Below are 15,175 nucleotides of genomic sequence, written 5' to 3'. Positions count from 1 at the left end.
TTCCTTCCTTCCTTCCTTCCTTCCTTCCTTCCTTCCTTCCTTCCTTCCTTCCTTTCTTTCTTTTCTCTCTCTCTCTCTCTCTTTCTTTCTTTTGACAGAGCCTTTCTCTGTCACCCAGGCTGGAGTGCAGTGGCACAATCTCAGCTCACTGCAACCTCTGCCGCCCGGGTTCAAGCGATTCTCCTGCCTCAGCCTCCCTAGTAGCTGGGATTACAGGCGCCTGCCACCGCGCCTGGCTAATTTTTATAGATTTTTAGTAGAGATGGGGTTTCACCATCTTGGCCAGGCTGGTCTCGAACTCCTGACCTTGTGATCCACCCACCTTGGCCTCCCAAAGTGCTGGGATTACAGGCGTGAGCCACCGCACCCGGCCAGAATCTGCCTTTTTAACAAGCACCAAGGTGGCCCTACTATCTGTGGTCTTTAGTACTGGCTTTGAAAAATTCTGGGGCAAGATATCTCAACCTCAGCATTACTGACATTTAGGGCTCAATAATTCTTTGTTGGTGGGGCGCTGTCCTGTAGATGCTGGTAGCCACCCCTCTAATCGTGACAATAAGAAATGTCTCTAGACATTGCCAAAATGTCCCCTGGGGAGTTCAATCACCCTCAATTGGGAACCACTGGCCTAGGAGAAAATAAATGAGAAAATGTTAATTAAAAACAGTGTTTACTTTTGCATGCAGCCATTCATATTCTTGCATGGATTTCATTGAACAAATTAAACAACTATTTCTGAGCATCTGGTATGTACCAAGCCTTTTATATTAAAAATATTTAATCATGGCTACCTCTTTAATAATTTGGAAGATGGAAGAAAACAAATGTTCTTATAAATTAGTATCTATTGAGCATATATTTTCCTAAATTAGTATTCCTAATAGGTTTTGAATAATATGCTAGAACTTTAAAATTAATATTAACAAAGCATTGACATTGCTTTAGTAAAGAAGCAATTCAGAATAAAGTTGGTATCTTTTTTTTTTTTTTGAGATGCAGTTCGCTCTTGTTGCCCAGGCTGGAGTGCAATGGCACGATCTTGGCTCACTGCAACCTCCTCCTCCCAGGTTCAAACGATTCTCCTGCCTCAGCCTCCCGAGTAGCTGGGATTGAAGGCATGTGCCACCACGCCTGGCTAATTTTGTATTTTTAGTAGAGACGGGGTTTCTCCATGTTGGTCAGGCTAGTCTCGAACTCCCGACCTCAGGTGATCCGCCTGCCTCGGCCTCCCAAAGTGCTGGGATTACAGGCATGGGCCACTATGCCCGGCCTTGCTTTACTCTTTCTAATAATGAAACTAATTTTGTTTGTAAATTTTACACTTATTCACATTTAGGAAAATATGAGAAGAGAGTGATGAAGTACCTGCCATGATACTGTTTATGACATCTCACATCGGATGTAATTCTAAAATTCTTCCTTAGAGAGTCTATGGTCCATATAAATAAATAACTGTGATACCCAAGCACACTCATTTTAATGTGAGTTTTTCACATGATATTAAAATGTTAAAAATAGATCAGTATGTAGGGCACCCAAGCATTTAATTCCTTAAATCGGAGACATGAGGAGAAAAAAATGAAAAGGAAGGAAGAAAAGAAGGAAAAGGAAGGAAGGAAGAAAAAGTTGAGTCAAGGTTGAAGCTCTGTCATGTCTGAGCACTGGTCAGTAAATTCTATTGAAATTCAACAGTATAAGGGACAAACAGGCGAAAAGGATGGTGAAACCATTTCCAAATACCGAGAAAAAGGAGCCTCTTGACATTCAGGAACCCTGAGAACAGCTGATGTCCCATTGTAGACTTCATCCTCTTCCTTGGGTGAAAGTGTGAATAGAGCTCAAGGCAGGGAAGAAGCCTTTTCTCTGGAGGTGCTATTTATGGTGCCCTTAGCCTGGATGGGCTTTCAGGGTAGTTCCCAAGGGTATCATTTATTTCTATTGGAAATCAGGGACCTCAGTGGGTTAGGAAAGTAGAATCAGTCCATAGCTATTGTCTTTCCCTGCTGTGTTTGACATGTAAAATTGACTCCCAGAAGAGCAACCCAGGGCCTTGTCAAGGGGTGGGGAAAACAGCAGACTGCCCTAGGGTGAAAATCTAACTGAGAGTGCAAGGGCGACTTGCAAAGCTGGGGAGAGAGAATTACTGGAAAAATCATGCCTAGGGCAAAGCTGAATTCAAGAAATCTGACTTTTGTAATCTTCCTCTGCTGAGAATGAATGCCGCCACCTACAGCAGAGTAAGTCCACAATTTGCTTTTGAAAAGTGTTGCTCTTTAGGTGGGCTATTTGTGTGTGCCAGTCCTCTCTCAGGATTTCCAGACGGTTCATTTTCAAAGGGTCATTAACATTATTTAAATATTCATGTGGGGGAGGGGATGAGAGACTGAAATTTCAGACGTCTCAAGAGGGAGGGATGGCTGGCCACCCGCCTAATACAGCCCCAGTCTGCGGATCCGCTGCCTCCTTCCCCCTCGGCTGGCTTTGTTAGCACACGCGCTCTGACACCGGGCCACCGGCTGCCACTACACGGAGGGCAGCAGGAAGGCTCTGGCGAGCCAGTGAGTTGGAAGCATCTCTGTCCACACCTCAGCCTCTGAACCCCATCGGGGGAGTCCCCAAACACGCGGCGACACCATTACTGCCACAAAGACACACTTCGCAACCAGTTCCGGGGTTCGCTCTGACCCTAAGGACAGTCGTGGTGCTACGTAAGGGACAAGGGGCTCTCTCCCCGCCTGAGTGGGAACTCAGTAGCTCCTGGCATTTAAGCGCACACAGGCACTCACACACTTCCACATATGCTCATGCACACATATGTCTACACCAACACATACGTCCACCTGTATACACAGCGACACGCCACCCCGCCCCAAAGCCCCGTGCGCTAACAAGTATCCACATACCCAGGCACAGCATTCCCCTGAGTTAGGAAATACTCAGCTTTGCGCGCCTCATCCATCCCTCCGTCTTTCCCTCCCTCAAGTCTCTCCATTCATTCATTTCTTGGTTTGTGCATAGATTCCGCCGAAGTCGCTGAGAGGAGATGTGGGTAGATGGGGAGGAGAGGGGAGGGGAGCAGAGGAGAGGGCGGCCCCCGGGCGCTGGGCTACTGGAGGGGAAGCGAGGGGGCGGGGAAGGGGCGGGCCCCGGGAGTAGGCGGGCGGAGCTCCCCGCCCTCCAGCGCGCCCCGAGGCCGCCACTCCCTGCAGATGCGCTGGCCCCAGCCCGGGGCTGCCGCTCGCCTTCCCCCGGAGTCTCCTGGACCCCTGGAGCGGGAGGCAGCGGCCGCGCGGCGCTGGAGCAGAGCCCCAGGACTGCGCCTCCGGGAGCCGGAGCCCAGAGGTGGGTGTCCAAGCTGGGGCGGGGCTGGAGTGTCCTCGGGTGTGAGGAAGGGGTGGTCGAGGAAGGGCTGGAGATCTGGGAGACCTCGGAAGCACCGCGGGCTTTTAAAGGGCTTTTTGTGGCCCTTGTCGAGCGGAGCGTGTGCTGGGAGAGGGCCCGGGTGGAGGGGCTGTGGCCATGTGGATTTGAATTCCTAGGTTTGTGGGAGGGCCAAGCCTTTGGCTACTTTGTTCGATGCTTATCGCTTATATATGCTTTAAAAAATAAACGCAGGACTCCGCTTCCCCTTGCATACACACAGAGCTGGGTTGTGTGTGTCCTTTTCAGGAAAAGCAGTGAAATCAAATGTGGTCGTGGCGGCGTCTCCTGCCGCGGGAGCACTGGGAGGTGCAGCCGTTCCTTCTAGCTCGCAAGGAAGACGTGGGTCCTGCCTTTTGGGTGGCAGAGCCGGGGGCATTTTCACAAGTCCTGAACTTTTCAGAGAGACTGAAGTCAGGAAGGACCCGGCCCCGGCCCCAGCGGGAGTCTTTCGGAATAGGGTCCAGGGAGCTGAACTCGGGAAATGATGCAGGAGGAGCCAGCAGCCTCTTCTGCCCTGGGAGGAAGAACGCGGTCCGGGTCCGAGCTGAGCCAGTTCGACCTGAGGCTGGGACCTCAGCAGTTAGAATGTGGTATCTTATCCGGGATAAAGCCGGAGTTTGCGTCTCTGTGGGCCCTTCTTGGGGACACTCTGGGGTATGGGAGGAGCGCTCGACCGTGGGGGAGAGCGCTGGGCAAGCCGTGCCTGTAATGTCCGTAGAGGCGCGCCCGCAAGGGCCAGAGCAAGGAGACACTGCTGGCCCCGAGAAATCCCAGAGAAACGGAGTGGACGGGAGGGGAGTAAAACGGAGCCCGGGAGAGCCGGAATCCCGCAGCAGGGAGCTGTGGCGCTGGTAGCCGGGTGAGGACTGAAGGCAAAGGGCGAGAAGGCGTGCAGCCGGGCTGCCGAGCTCTCCAACCCGGATGCCAGGCGCTCACCAGCCCGAGGGATCCCTCCCGACCCACAAAGAGGGCGTCTGGGAGGTGACTTGTTTAGAGAGATGGTGGATTCCCCCTCTAGACCCAGGAAAGCCAGTTTCCTGTGTAGGGTAGCAGGGTTTTGGCTCTGATAGGCTGCGTGGTCAGATCAGACTCTGACATATCACTACCCTTCCCTGTAGCAGTTTTAAATGCAGCTCAGGTGATTTGGGAAGACTTCCTAAATGTATACTATTTCTCTTTGAAAAGAAACTTCACCTACTCATAAGTCTATATGCCTCTCTCTGTACTGCATCTTGGAATCTGTGAACAAGCCCCTGTCTCCCAGGAAGCGCTCTTCTATCTCAATTCACGTTTCACAGGCTCCTGGAGACTGCATGAGTACAAACTCCTCTCACCATTGGAATCCCAGGGAATTTGCTTCCTTGTCTTTTGTTCTGATTAGAGTTCATTTAAGCATCACACTTGTCTTTCTGGAAATGTTCTTAATTTAAATTTAACTAAACTTCTCTTTCTTCCAGTCTGACAGCTTCCCCAACATTCATGAATACAATTTCATAATGACATGTCTAGAAATGAGGTGTATCCAGTAAGGAGTTTACTCTGTTTCTTTAAGCATAAAGACTTGGCCTAAAGAGTGTTTCAAGCGATGCTCCACTGCCAGCTGTCTCCTCCCCAGTTTCCATCCTTGGACCTTCTTTTTCTTTCTTTCTTTCTTTCTTTTTTTTTTTTGAGATGAAGTTTCACTCTTGTTGCCCAGGCTGGATGCAATGATGTGATCTCAGCTCACTGCAACCTCCCCTTCCTGGGTTCCAGCGATTCTCCTGCATCAGCCTCCCGGGTTCCTGGGATTACAGGCTCCCACCACTACACCCAGCTAAGTTTTGTATTTTTAGTGGAGACAGGGTTTCGCCGTGTTGGCCAGGCTGGTCTCCAACTCCTGACCTTAAGTGATTCACCTGCCTTGGCCTCCCAAAGTGCTGGGATTACAGGCATGAGCCACCACACCCAGCCTGGCCCTTTCCTTAAAGGACATCTTCTCCTTTGAGTGGAGGCACACTAAGTTTCCTGCAATTATCTTGGACAGCACCAACAAAATAGTCCTGGGCCAGGGACAACAAAAGTAATGCTGCCTGTCTCCCAGTCCTTTACTTAACAGACTCTGCTGGAGAGTTCATTTCACTTTCTTTTTGGGATGCTGAGATGCTAGGATGAGAGGAATAACTGGGCTTTGAGATGGGACAAACATTTTGAAATACTCATTGTCTCATAGTTTTGGCATGACAGTTGGCACCACTTCCTGCCTGCGGAGTTTGAAGTTATTTCACTTTCATAAGTGCCTTATTCTGATTCAGTAGCCTCAGGACCTCAGGCTAATAAAGTGAAGTAGGTTGTCTTAACTTCGTTATCAAATGAGGGGAGAATGAATCCACTGGATTTATTTCTATAAGTTTAAATATTTTCTTATAGAGCTAACATCAAATATTACTTCCAAAAATGTAAACACTTTGGACTTTCTAGTCATTATAATTATTGTCTAGATAATTACAATAATCTAAACAATAACCATTATAGATTTGGTGAGCTCTTAAAACACCCATGTCCCAGATTTGTATCATGGTTATTACCAGCCTCTGCTTATTAAGGTAATGAGAAATGTTTCAGATGAAGATGAAATTGAATTTGGATGGAGGTTGTGTTGAGGGATTTTAACAGTTGAAACAAGAGCATGCTAAAAACTTACTTCTGAAGACCACGGATAGACTGTTTAGTTCCAGTCTTTAGTTTTATACACGACTCAGCACCAGTAGAATTGGTGCTCTATCTTGAATTAGCTTTTGGAATGATTGTTTTTGATCTTGAGAAACATAGTACTCACTGCTTAGATTGTTAATCAGGGATTCTGTGTCAGCTATTGGAAGTTTGGAGTAATTGATTAGTATCCTGATGAGCTTCAACAATTTCAGTAAGTTTGGGTAGCAAATTGCGCCTTTGTAAAATTTTTTTTTGAAACAGAGTCTCGCTCTGTCACTCGGGCTGGAAGGCAGTGGCGTGATCTCGGCTCACTGCAAGCTCCGCTTCCCGGCTTCACGCCATTCTCCTGCCTCAGCCTTCCAAGTAGCTGGGACTACAGGTGCCCACTACCACGCCCGGCTAATTTTTTGTATTTTTAGTAGAGACGGGGTTTCACTGTGTTAGCCAGGATGGTCTCGATCTCCTGACTTTGTGATCCATCTGCCTTGGCCTCCCAAAGTGTTGGGATTACAGGCATGAGCCATCGCGCCCGGCCCACCATTTTCTTTGTACTGTGCATACTCAACACCCAAAAGCAGAATTTCTGTAAAGCTAAAAATAAGGGAACAACTTCAACTTCAGATTGTCTCACTGGCATGAGCCTCACCCAGCAGCACTTCGGGTGGCTTAGGCCTCAGGGAAGAATGTGACCATGGATCATGATGGGAGTTAAGGTAATCCATATACGTGCGTATCTTACTTTGTAAAATAATCCCCTGTATGAACATATAACACTACTGTTCACATTTTGGATATTTTCCCTTCAAACACATTTTTCATGAGTATATTTAGGACAGTTAAAACCATCTCTCTTTTATTTATTTATTTATTTATTTATTTATTTATTTATTTATTTGAGATGGAGCCTCCCTCTCTCCCAGGCTGGAGTGCAGTGGCGCTGTCTCGGCTCACTGCAAGCTCCGTCTCCCGGATTCACGCCATTCTCCTGCTTCAGCCTCCCGAATAACTGGGACTACAGGCACTCGCCACCGCGCCCAGCTAATTTTTTTGTATTTTTGGTAGAAGCGGGGTTTCACCGTGTTAGCCAGGATGGTCTCGATATCCTGACCTTGTGATCCACCCGCCTCGGCCTCCCAAAGTGCTGGGCTTACAGGCGTGAGTCACCGCGCCCGGGAAAACCATCTCTATTCTAAAAGGAAAATCTACCATTTTGCTCAGAGAGAAAGTTACTGAGTTTGTCTATGTGATTTTAAGTAGTATTTGATTAGAGTATTAAAGAAATGGGATACTTCAAGTAACATAACACCTGATATTTAAATTTAAGTTTTAAAAATGTATTTCACCCATTGTTAATGTTGTTAATGAAAGTGTTTCTAAGTCGTAACCCCTGGTTAGCTATTCTGCCTTCTTGCCTTGGTAAGTTGACTGGTGGTGAATGTGCTGTTGTCCTTCCAATGACAGCTCAGGATTTTGTGGTCGTCTCAGCATAATATTAGCGTAGATATGAGTTGTGATTTTATAGGATTATGGAACTGTAATTGTGGAACTCCTGCAGGGCAGACTCTGGAGGCTGGTTTTTTAGAAAACTAAAATCCCCAGTATAAACTTAATTTCTGTCATTTGCCCCATTTTCTTGAAAGTTGAGTGCCAGAAGAGAAAAGGATCGAGTCTCTCTTTTCTTTCTACAATAAAACAGAATGTACTTTCCCCAGGGCTTGGTTCCTTTTTCCTGTTGAGGTGGATTCTGAGATTGAGGAGGGGCTGGAGAAAACAGAGCATGAGGGAAAGAGACTGAGAACATACTCAGGCTGCCCTCGCCTCTTTTTCCCTTTTGTGCTCCTGTCTCCCATCTACAGCACCAGGGCTACCAGTCCTTGTAGGGACAAGTTTCAGTAGAATCAAGAGACATGTGACTGGACCAGGCGCGGTGGCTCACACCTGTAATCCTGGTACTTTAGGAGGCTGAGGCAGGTGGATCACTCAAGGTCAGGATTTTGAGACCAGCCTGGCCAACATGGTGAAAACCCGCCTCTACTAAAAGAATACAAAAATTAGCCAGGTGTGGTGGCAGGTGCCTGTAATCCCAGCTACTTGAGAGGTTGAAGCAGGAGAATTGCTTGAACCTGGGAGGCAGAGGGTGCAGTGAGCCGAGATGGAGCCACTGCACTCCAGCCTGGTGACAGAGCGAGAACTCTGTCTCAAAAAAAAAAAAAAAAAAAAAAAAAGGGAAAGAAAAGAAAGAAATGAAAGAAACAGAGAGAAAAAAGAGTCATGTAACTGGAATTTGTTCCCAGCTTGGTGATAGTCTCAGAGTGCCTCGCATAGGCCATGCAACTGGAGAAAATACCCTGTGGAGGCAGAATGCTGCTGCTGGGGTCCTTAACCAGGTAGAGGGTGGGTATGAGGATGAGGTGATGTAACTTTTTTTGAGTAGGTTTGAGGGGTTGGATTTTTTTGTTGGTTTTTTCTTCTAAGCCTTGGAAGCATGCATTAACTGGTTGAGGGGGGTGTGACATGAATGCCAGGGAAGGGGAGAGACCCGTAGAACTTACTGGGGAAGGCCACTATGCTTTGAACCCCCCCTTTTTTTTTCTTAGATATGGTCAGGGGCTTTGTGGTTGTTTTTGATGCCTGATTGGAGCAGATGGGGTGGCAAGGCCAAATACACAGATATTGTAGTGCCCCCTTTATCCAGAACCATGACGTGACCAAAGCACCCTAGCACCTCAGCCAAGTTCTCTGTGAGATCTTGGTCTGTCACATAAACAAAATCTTAGTTCATTCATCTATACAAATGGAGATACCAAAACCTACCTGTTTCAAAACTTGTGTAAAATCAGGTGGATATGGAAGCACCTTGTACATGTTGTATTCCCCCCAAAGTTGGTTGTTCTTAAATTAACCAAAGCCTTCTTTCATCTTCATTACAGATGCAAATGATAAGTAACCAGTTTTTAAATTATTTATTTATTTATTTATTTATTTATTTATTTATTTATTTTTTGAAACAGAGTCTCACTCTGTCACCCAGGCTGGAGTGCAGTTGTGCGATCATAGCTCACTGCAGTCTCGAACTTCTGGGCTCAAGCGATCCTCTGGTCTCAGCCTCTTGAGTAGCTGGGACTACAGGTGCATACCACCATGCCTGGCTGTTTTTCTATTGTTTGTAGAGACAGGGTCTCACTACTTTGACCAAGCTGGTCTTGAACTTCAGAACTTAAGCAATCCTCCCACCTCGGCATCCCAAGCAGTTCCACAATTACACTCCCAAAGTGCTGGGATAACAGGCATGAACCACCATGTGCTGGCCTAAAGTTAATACTTAAATTGCTAGCAGTTGTGCAGCAGATCAATTGTTCATCCTTCATACGGATTAAGTAGCTTTGAACATGGAAATTCTCTAAGCCTGACTGTCCCCCTCCCCTGCTTTGGGGGTCTCTAGCTGATATTCTCTTACCCCCGAAGCACTTGCACTATTGGTAATTCTTCCATTTTTCATTACTTGATCCTTCTGTAAACTTTGACTAAGTCAGGAATTGGTCCTCATTGGGACGATGGACCGCCATTTTCAGAACGATAATCCTGGTTTTTAAATTTTTTAAAAATATTTATTTATTTATTTATTTGAGACAGAGTTTTGCTCTTGTTGCCCAGGCTGGAGTGCAATGGCGTAATCTTGGCTCACAGCAACCTCCGCCTCCCGGGTTCAAGTCATTCTCCTGCCTGAGCCTCCTGAGTAGCTGGGATTACAGGCGTGTGCCACCATGCCCAGCTAATGTTTGTATTTTTAGTAGAGATAGCGTTTCACATGTTGTCCAGGCTGGTCTCAAATTCCTGACCTCAGGTGATCTGCCCACCTTGGCCTCCCAAAGTGTTGGGATTACAGGTGTGAGCCGCCATGCCTGGGGAAGGGGCCTCTTTTAATGAAAAGGCAAGGGCACTACTCCTATTCATTAGTGCTCTACCCTTACAACCTAATCACCTCCCAGAGGCCCCACCTCCTCATTCCATTATATTGAGGATTAGGCGTCAACATATGAATTTTGGGGAGACACAAACATTCAGACCCTAGCAGGGACCCTGGAAAGATTCTCATTGTGCAGAGTATGGATAAACAGTGATGCTAGAGCAGTTTTTCGAGGGTTGTCAGAGAGGGCTGAACTAGAAGTTTCCCCACTGTGCCTGGAGTGCCCTGGGTTGGTTGAGTGTAGGGTTTAGAAGATAATTTTGTCAGGACTGTTAAGTTTTTAGTCTTTTTTGAGTTAGAAGAGTGTGGTTATGTAACTGCCACCACACCACAGCAAGTTCCCGCAAGAGAGAGGATTCCCCAGGTGGCCATCCCATCCAGACTCCATGGCTCTTTCCAGGGCATTTGTGGGAAACCTGTGGGGCTAGGACTGAGCTAGACTTTTTCTGTAGCTGAGACTGGTCCTGCAGACCCATTAAAGGTATCTTGCCATCCCCCAGTAGTGGACAGAGAGGGACCCTCATTTACCCCTCTTCCCGCCCAACAGTTGCCTGACTTCAGCCTTAATGTATAGCTCATCCAGGGTCCTCCTGAGCTCCCACCTGGTGAGGCGTGTGTAAAAGGTGTGAGGAAGGCCAAACCACATTTTCCTGGCAGTGGTTAACTGACCGTTTTCAGCCCGCCTCCCAGTACAGCTGACTGCATCAGCTTACATTATCAAGATGGCATTCCCATGGCGGGATAATACAGCATCTTACTTTGTCTGGAGTGATGCCTCCCGTAAGTTTTTTGATGCCTCCTACAAATGGAGAAAGACACCATTGTTTAGCCATTTTTATTTGGGTGGGTTGGAGGAATGACTTTCTCAAAGGACTAAATCTTAGTTAATATTCCAGAAAATTGAAGTACTTCTCAACCCTAATTGAAAGGCACTTTCAATTAAATTAAAATCAAGGTGGAGTTCATGTGCCATGTGCTGTGTGATTCTAAAGCCATATTTTAGCTTGGCAAATTAGTATTTTGCATCAGAACATTTTATACTTGCCAAGGTTAGCAAGAATTTTCCTCAGACACAATTACAGATGAGCAGAATTTATTCATTTTGGGGGAAAAAGTGAACAGACTGTATTTGGAAACTTAGATCCTATCCAAAGCGCTTGATGATTCCTGTTTGGGATCATTTTTCCTTTAGAGAATAGTTCAGATCAGTATTAAATGCAGGGCAGAGATGGACTCAAAAGTAGGATGCATTGCTTTTGAATGGAATCACAATGTGTATATCATTTTAAATATTCTTTCTGTGGTATGTTTCATTATCAAAACAATCTATAGCCTCCAAAGGATGACAGGTGTTATAGTGTGAGTGGCATAGAGGGTGTTGATAGAGGAATGAAAAGAGAAGAAATCTTTCCCTCTCCACTCACCATTCATAGAGGAACTAAGTTTTACCTTCTAGGGAATTCCCTGTAATTCCCAGGGATGCCTTGTTCTTGAGGTTCCCATGCAGGGTGGTAGGAGCTAAGTGGGAAGGAATTTATATTTCTCGAGTGTCAGCTGGTAAGTTGGTTGCTTTACCTCCACTTTTTTAGAGACAGGGTCTCACCGTGTCACCCAGGGTGGAGTGGTGTGATCATAGCTCACTGCAACCTTGAACTCCTACCTCCACTATTTTACTTTTATTTATTTATTTTTTTGAGACGGAGTCTCGCTCTGTCGTCCGGGCTGGAGTGCAGTGGCCGGATCTCAGCTCACTGCAAGCTCCGCCTCCCGGGTTTACGCCATTCTCCTGCCTCAGCCTCCCGAGTAGCTGGGACTACAGGCGCCCGCCACCTCTCCCGGCTAGTTTTTTGTATTTTTTAGTAGAGACGGGGTTTCACCGTGTTAGCCAGGATGGTCTCGATCTCCTGACCTCGTGATCCACCCGTCTCGGCCTCCCAAAGTGCTGGGATTACAGGCTTGAGCCACCGCGCCCGGCCTCCACTATTTTACTTAATCTTTAGAGTCATCATCATTTTTCAAATGGAGATACTGAGGCATTTGGAAGTCACATAACCAGCCAGGTGTCCCACAGCTACATAATGTCAGGTCAGTTTTCCTACCCGGCTCTTTTTTTTTTTTTTAAAGAGAGTCTCGCTCTGCCAGCTTGGAGTGCAATGGTGCCATCTCAGCTTACTGCAATCTCTGCCTCCCGGGTTCAAGCGATTTTCCTGCCTCAGCCTCCCAAGTAGCTGGGACTACAGGTGCGTGCCACCAAGCCCAGCTAATTTTTTTGTTTTTTTGTTTTTTTGAGATGGAGTCTTGCTCTGTCGCCCAGGCTGGAGTCCAGTGGCACATCTCGGCTCATTGCAAGCTCCACCTCCCGGGTTCATGCCATTCTCCTGCCTCAGCCTCCTGAGTAGCTGGGACTACAGGCCCCTGCCACCACGCCCAGCTAATTTTTTGTATTTTTAGTAGAGACAGGGTTTCACCATGTTAGCCAGGGTGGTCTCGATCTCCTGACCTCGTGATCCACCTGCCTCGGCCTCCCAAAGTGCTGGGATTACAGGCGTGAGCCATGACGCCTGGCCCTCTCCTTCTCTTACTAAACCAGTGCTATAGGGGCTTGCTACTCCAAGTGTGGTCTGGGTACCTGCAGCATTCCTGTCATCCAGGAGCATGTTAAAACTAGAGTATCCTGAACTCCATCCCAGACCTACTTAATCAGAATCTGCATTTTAGCAAAATCCCTAATGATTCCTGAACTTGTTACTGTGTGAGGAAGCTCTGCTTAGAGGAGGAAGGTCTGGCAATTACCACTATGCATCCTGACCAAGACTCAGGACTTGAATCCATGGACTGGACCCGAAAGATTGGCCTATCTCAGTGAGGGAGGAAGGGTGCTACTAGAATCTAATGGATAGAGACCAGTGATGCAGCTAAATACCCTACAACACACAGGACACCCCCTTCCACCAACAAAGAATTATCCTGCACAAGATATCAATGGTGCTGATGTTGAAAAACCGTGGTCTAATTGTCTAGATCTAGAATTCACATCTTGTAGATATGTTTTGGTAGCCTCAGATGTATGCAAATCTCTAGGAAGTAGATCTTAAAGGAGTTGATACAAATTGCAGTGTGCTATGCAAATGGGAATCTTTTTATTGGGACTTGAAAAGAGAAAAAGAGCTTAAATTGAAGCATGAAAGATTTCCATTAGTTTTGAGAGTGTCAGACTCTCAAACGACAATATCAAGGATGCAGTGGAAAAGTTTCTAAGCGTGTACTGAGTACCCACCACTGAGGGTGCTACAAGGCAACATTCCCTCCCATTCCCAATCCTGCCTGGCAACAGTGCCTTCTGTTTCTTTGTTTTATTCCTAAAACTTGCCCTGGTCTTTGTCCTACCTTTCAGTTCTCAAGCAAGATATGCTGGGTCAGTTGTGCCACCTGGAGGCTGGGGGAGGAACGCAAATAAATGAATAATCAGTAAAGGGATCCAGAGCCCTGTTCCTGCCATCTTTTCCTCCCTGCCTGTGTGGATCCACGCCTCACTGTTTCTTACTCAACTCCTTCAATTCCACAACACTGTAGCCACTTCCACTGGTGGACACCTATCCTCTCTCCTTCCTTCTTTCCCGTGCTCTTTAGATCCTGGCCCAGAACATCTGAAAAGATCTGTCCTCCATCCCCTGTCTCTCTCCCTTTTTTTCTTCTCTTTCTTCCTTTTTTTTTTTTTGAGATGGAGTCTCACTCTGTTGCCCAGCTGGAGTGCATTGGCGCGATCTCACTGCAACCTCTACCCCCCTGGGTTCAACTGATTCTGCTGCCTCAGCCTCCCTAGTAGCTGGGATTACAGGCATGTGCCACTACGCCCAGCTAATTTTTGTATTTTGGGTAGAGACAGGGTTTTACCATGTTGGCCAGGCTGGTCTTGAAGTCCTGACCTCAAGTAATCCGTCTGCCTCGACTTCCCAAAGTGCTGGGATTACAAGTGTGAGCCATCGCACCCAGCTGATGGAAAATGTTTTGAAGTGAAATTATATCCAATAAAGAGCTCCTGTCATTCATCCAGTTGTGAGAGTCCCTTTGAGAGTTGCCAAAAATGTCTGCTATCTTGTTTTTACTCTTAAATTAACTTGCTCTTTCTCGAAGTACAGAATTCTAAAACAGAGTTGGTGTTTTTGTTGTTCTATTATGTTTTCCTGCTTTTTTTAGTTGTTTGTACTACAATAATCATTTTATACTACTTTTTTGTGGACATTATCGTTGAAATAGGTTATTCTAGACAAATTTTGGAACCCAAACTGGATTTAAGACCAAGGCATTCCAAGAAAAATAAAATCTTTTTGCAATTTCTATGCATCATCTTTTCATAACTTTCATTCTCCCTTGCAAAGGAAATGTGGGGCTGTGGATGTGAAAGGAGGTGTGGGTAGTGACTGGTCAGCTGCAGAACATTCAAGCCTGGCCTTTGGACTCAGAGGCTAGGGCAGAAGAAGTCAGAGTGCTAGGCTTCTGGCCAGAGTGGAATGTGTCTTCCCAGGACTGGGAAGCCTGTGTTTTTTCACTCACCATCTGATCTGCTCCAGAGGGCTATACATTAGAAAAATAGGGAGCTATGGGGAAGGACTGAGGGGTGGGGATCATGAGAGCAGTGTCTATGCAAGATTATCATTTATGCTCAGAAAGGGAAGATTTGGCACCTGGTCATCGATTTTTAGTACTGTAATTGTCTTGAGAAGAGTGTTTGAAAATCAATGTTAGAAACAATTTTTAAAATACATCAGTCTTAAAGGTACATAAACGAGAGGAAGAAAATCAGAGATTGGGGCCGGGCACGGTGGCTCAAGCCTGTAATCCCAGCACTTTGGGAGGCTGAGATGGGTGGATCACGAGGTCAGGAGATCGAGACCACCCTGGCTAACACGGTGAAACCCCGTCTCTACTAAAAAATACAAAAAACTAGCCGGGCAAGGTGGCGGGCACCTGTAGTCCCAGCTACTCGGGAGGCTGAGGCAGGAGAATGGCGTGAACCCGGGAGGCGGAGCTTGCAGTGAGCTGATCCGGCCACTGCACTCCAGCCTGGGCGACAGAGCGAGACTCTGTCTCAAA

At 46.7% G+C, this 15,175-nt stretch overlaps 1 protein-coding gene across 2 annotated transcripts in view; it reads left to right on the top strand.

The window, feature by feature from the left end:
* Positions 1 to 3,107: 3,107 nt before the first annotated feature.
* The window catches only part of LOC111535870 (A-kinase anchor protein 2), a 121,992-nt gene continuing 109,924 nt past the window's right edge, over positions 3,108 to 15,175 (top strand). The window contains exon 1 of one of the 2 annotated variants that reach the window (XM_023202108.2): positions 3,108 to 3,342. The gene's annotated coding sequence lies outside the window, so the exon portion shown is untranslated. The remainder of the gene's footprint in view (positions 3,343 to 15,175) is intronic. The other variant, XM_023202114.2, reaches the window with a different exon arrangement.

Source organism: Piliocolobus tephrosceles, chromosome 14 (assembly GCF_002776525.5).
Source record: "Piliocolobus tephrosceles isolate RC106 chromosome 14, ASM277652v3, whole genome shotgun sequence".
NCBI lineage: Eukaryota > Metazoa > Chordata > Mammalia > Primates > Cercopithecidae > Piliocolobus > Piliocolobus tephrosceles.
Note: the sequence above shows the minus strand (reverse complement) of the source record. Positions and strands in the feature narration are given on the sequence as shown.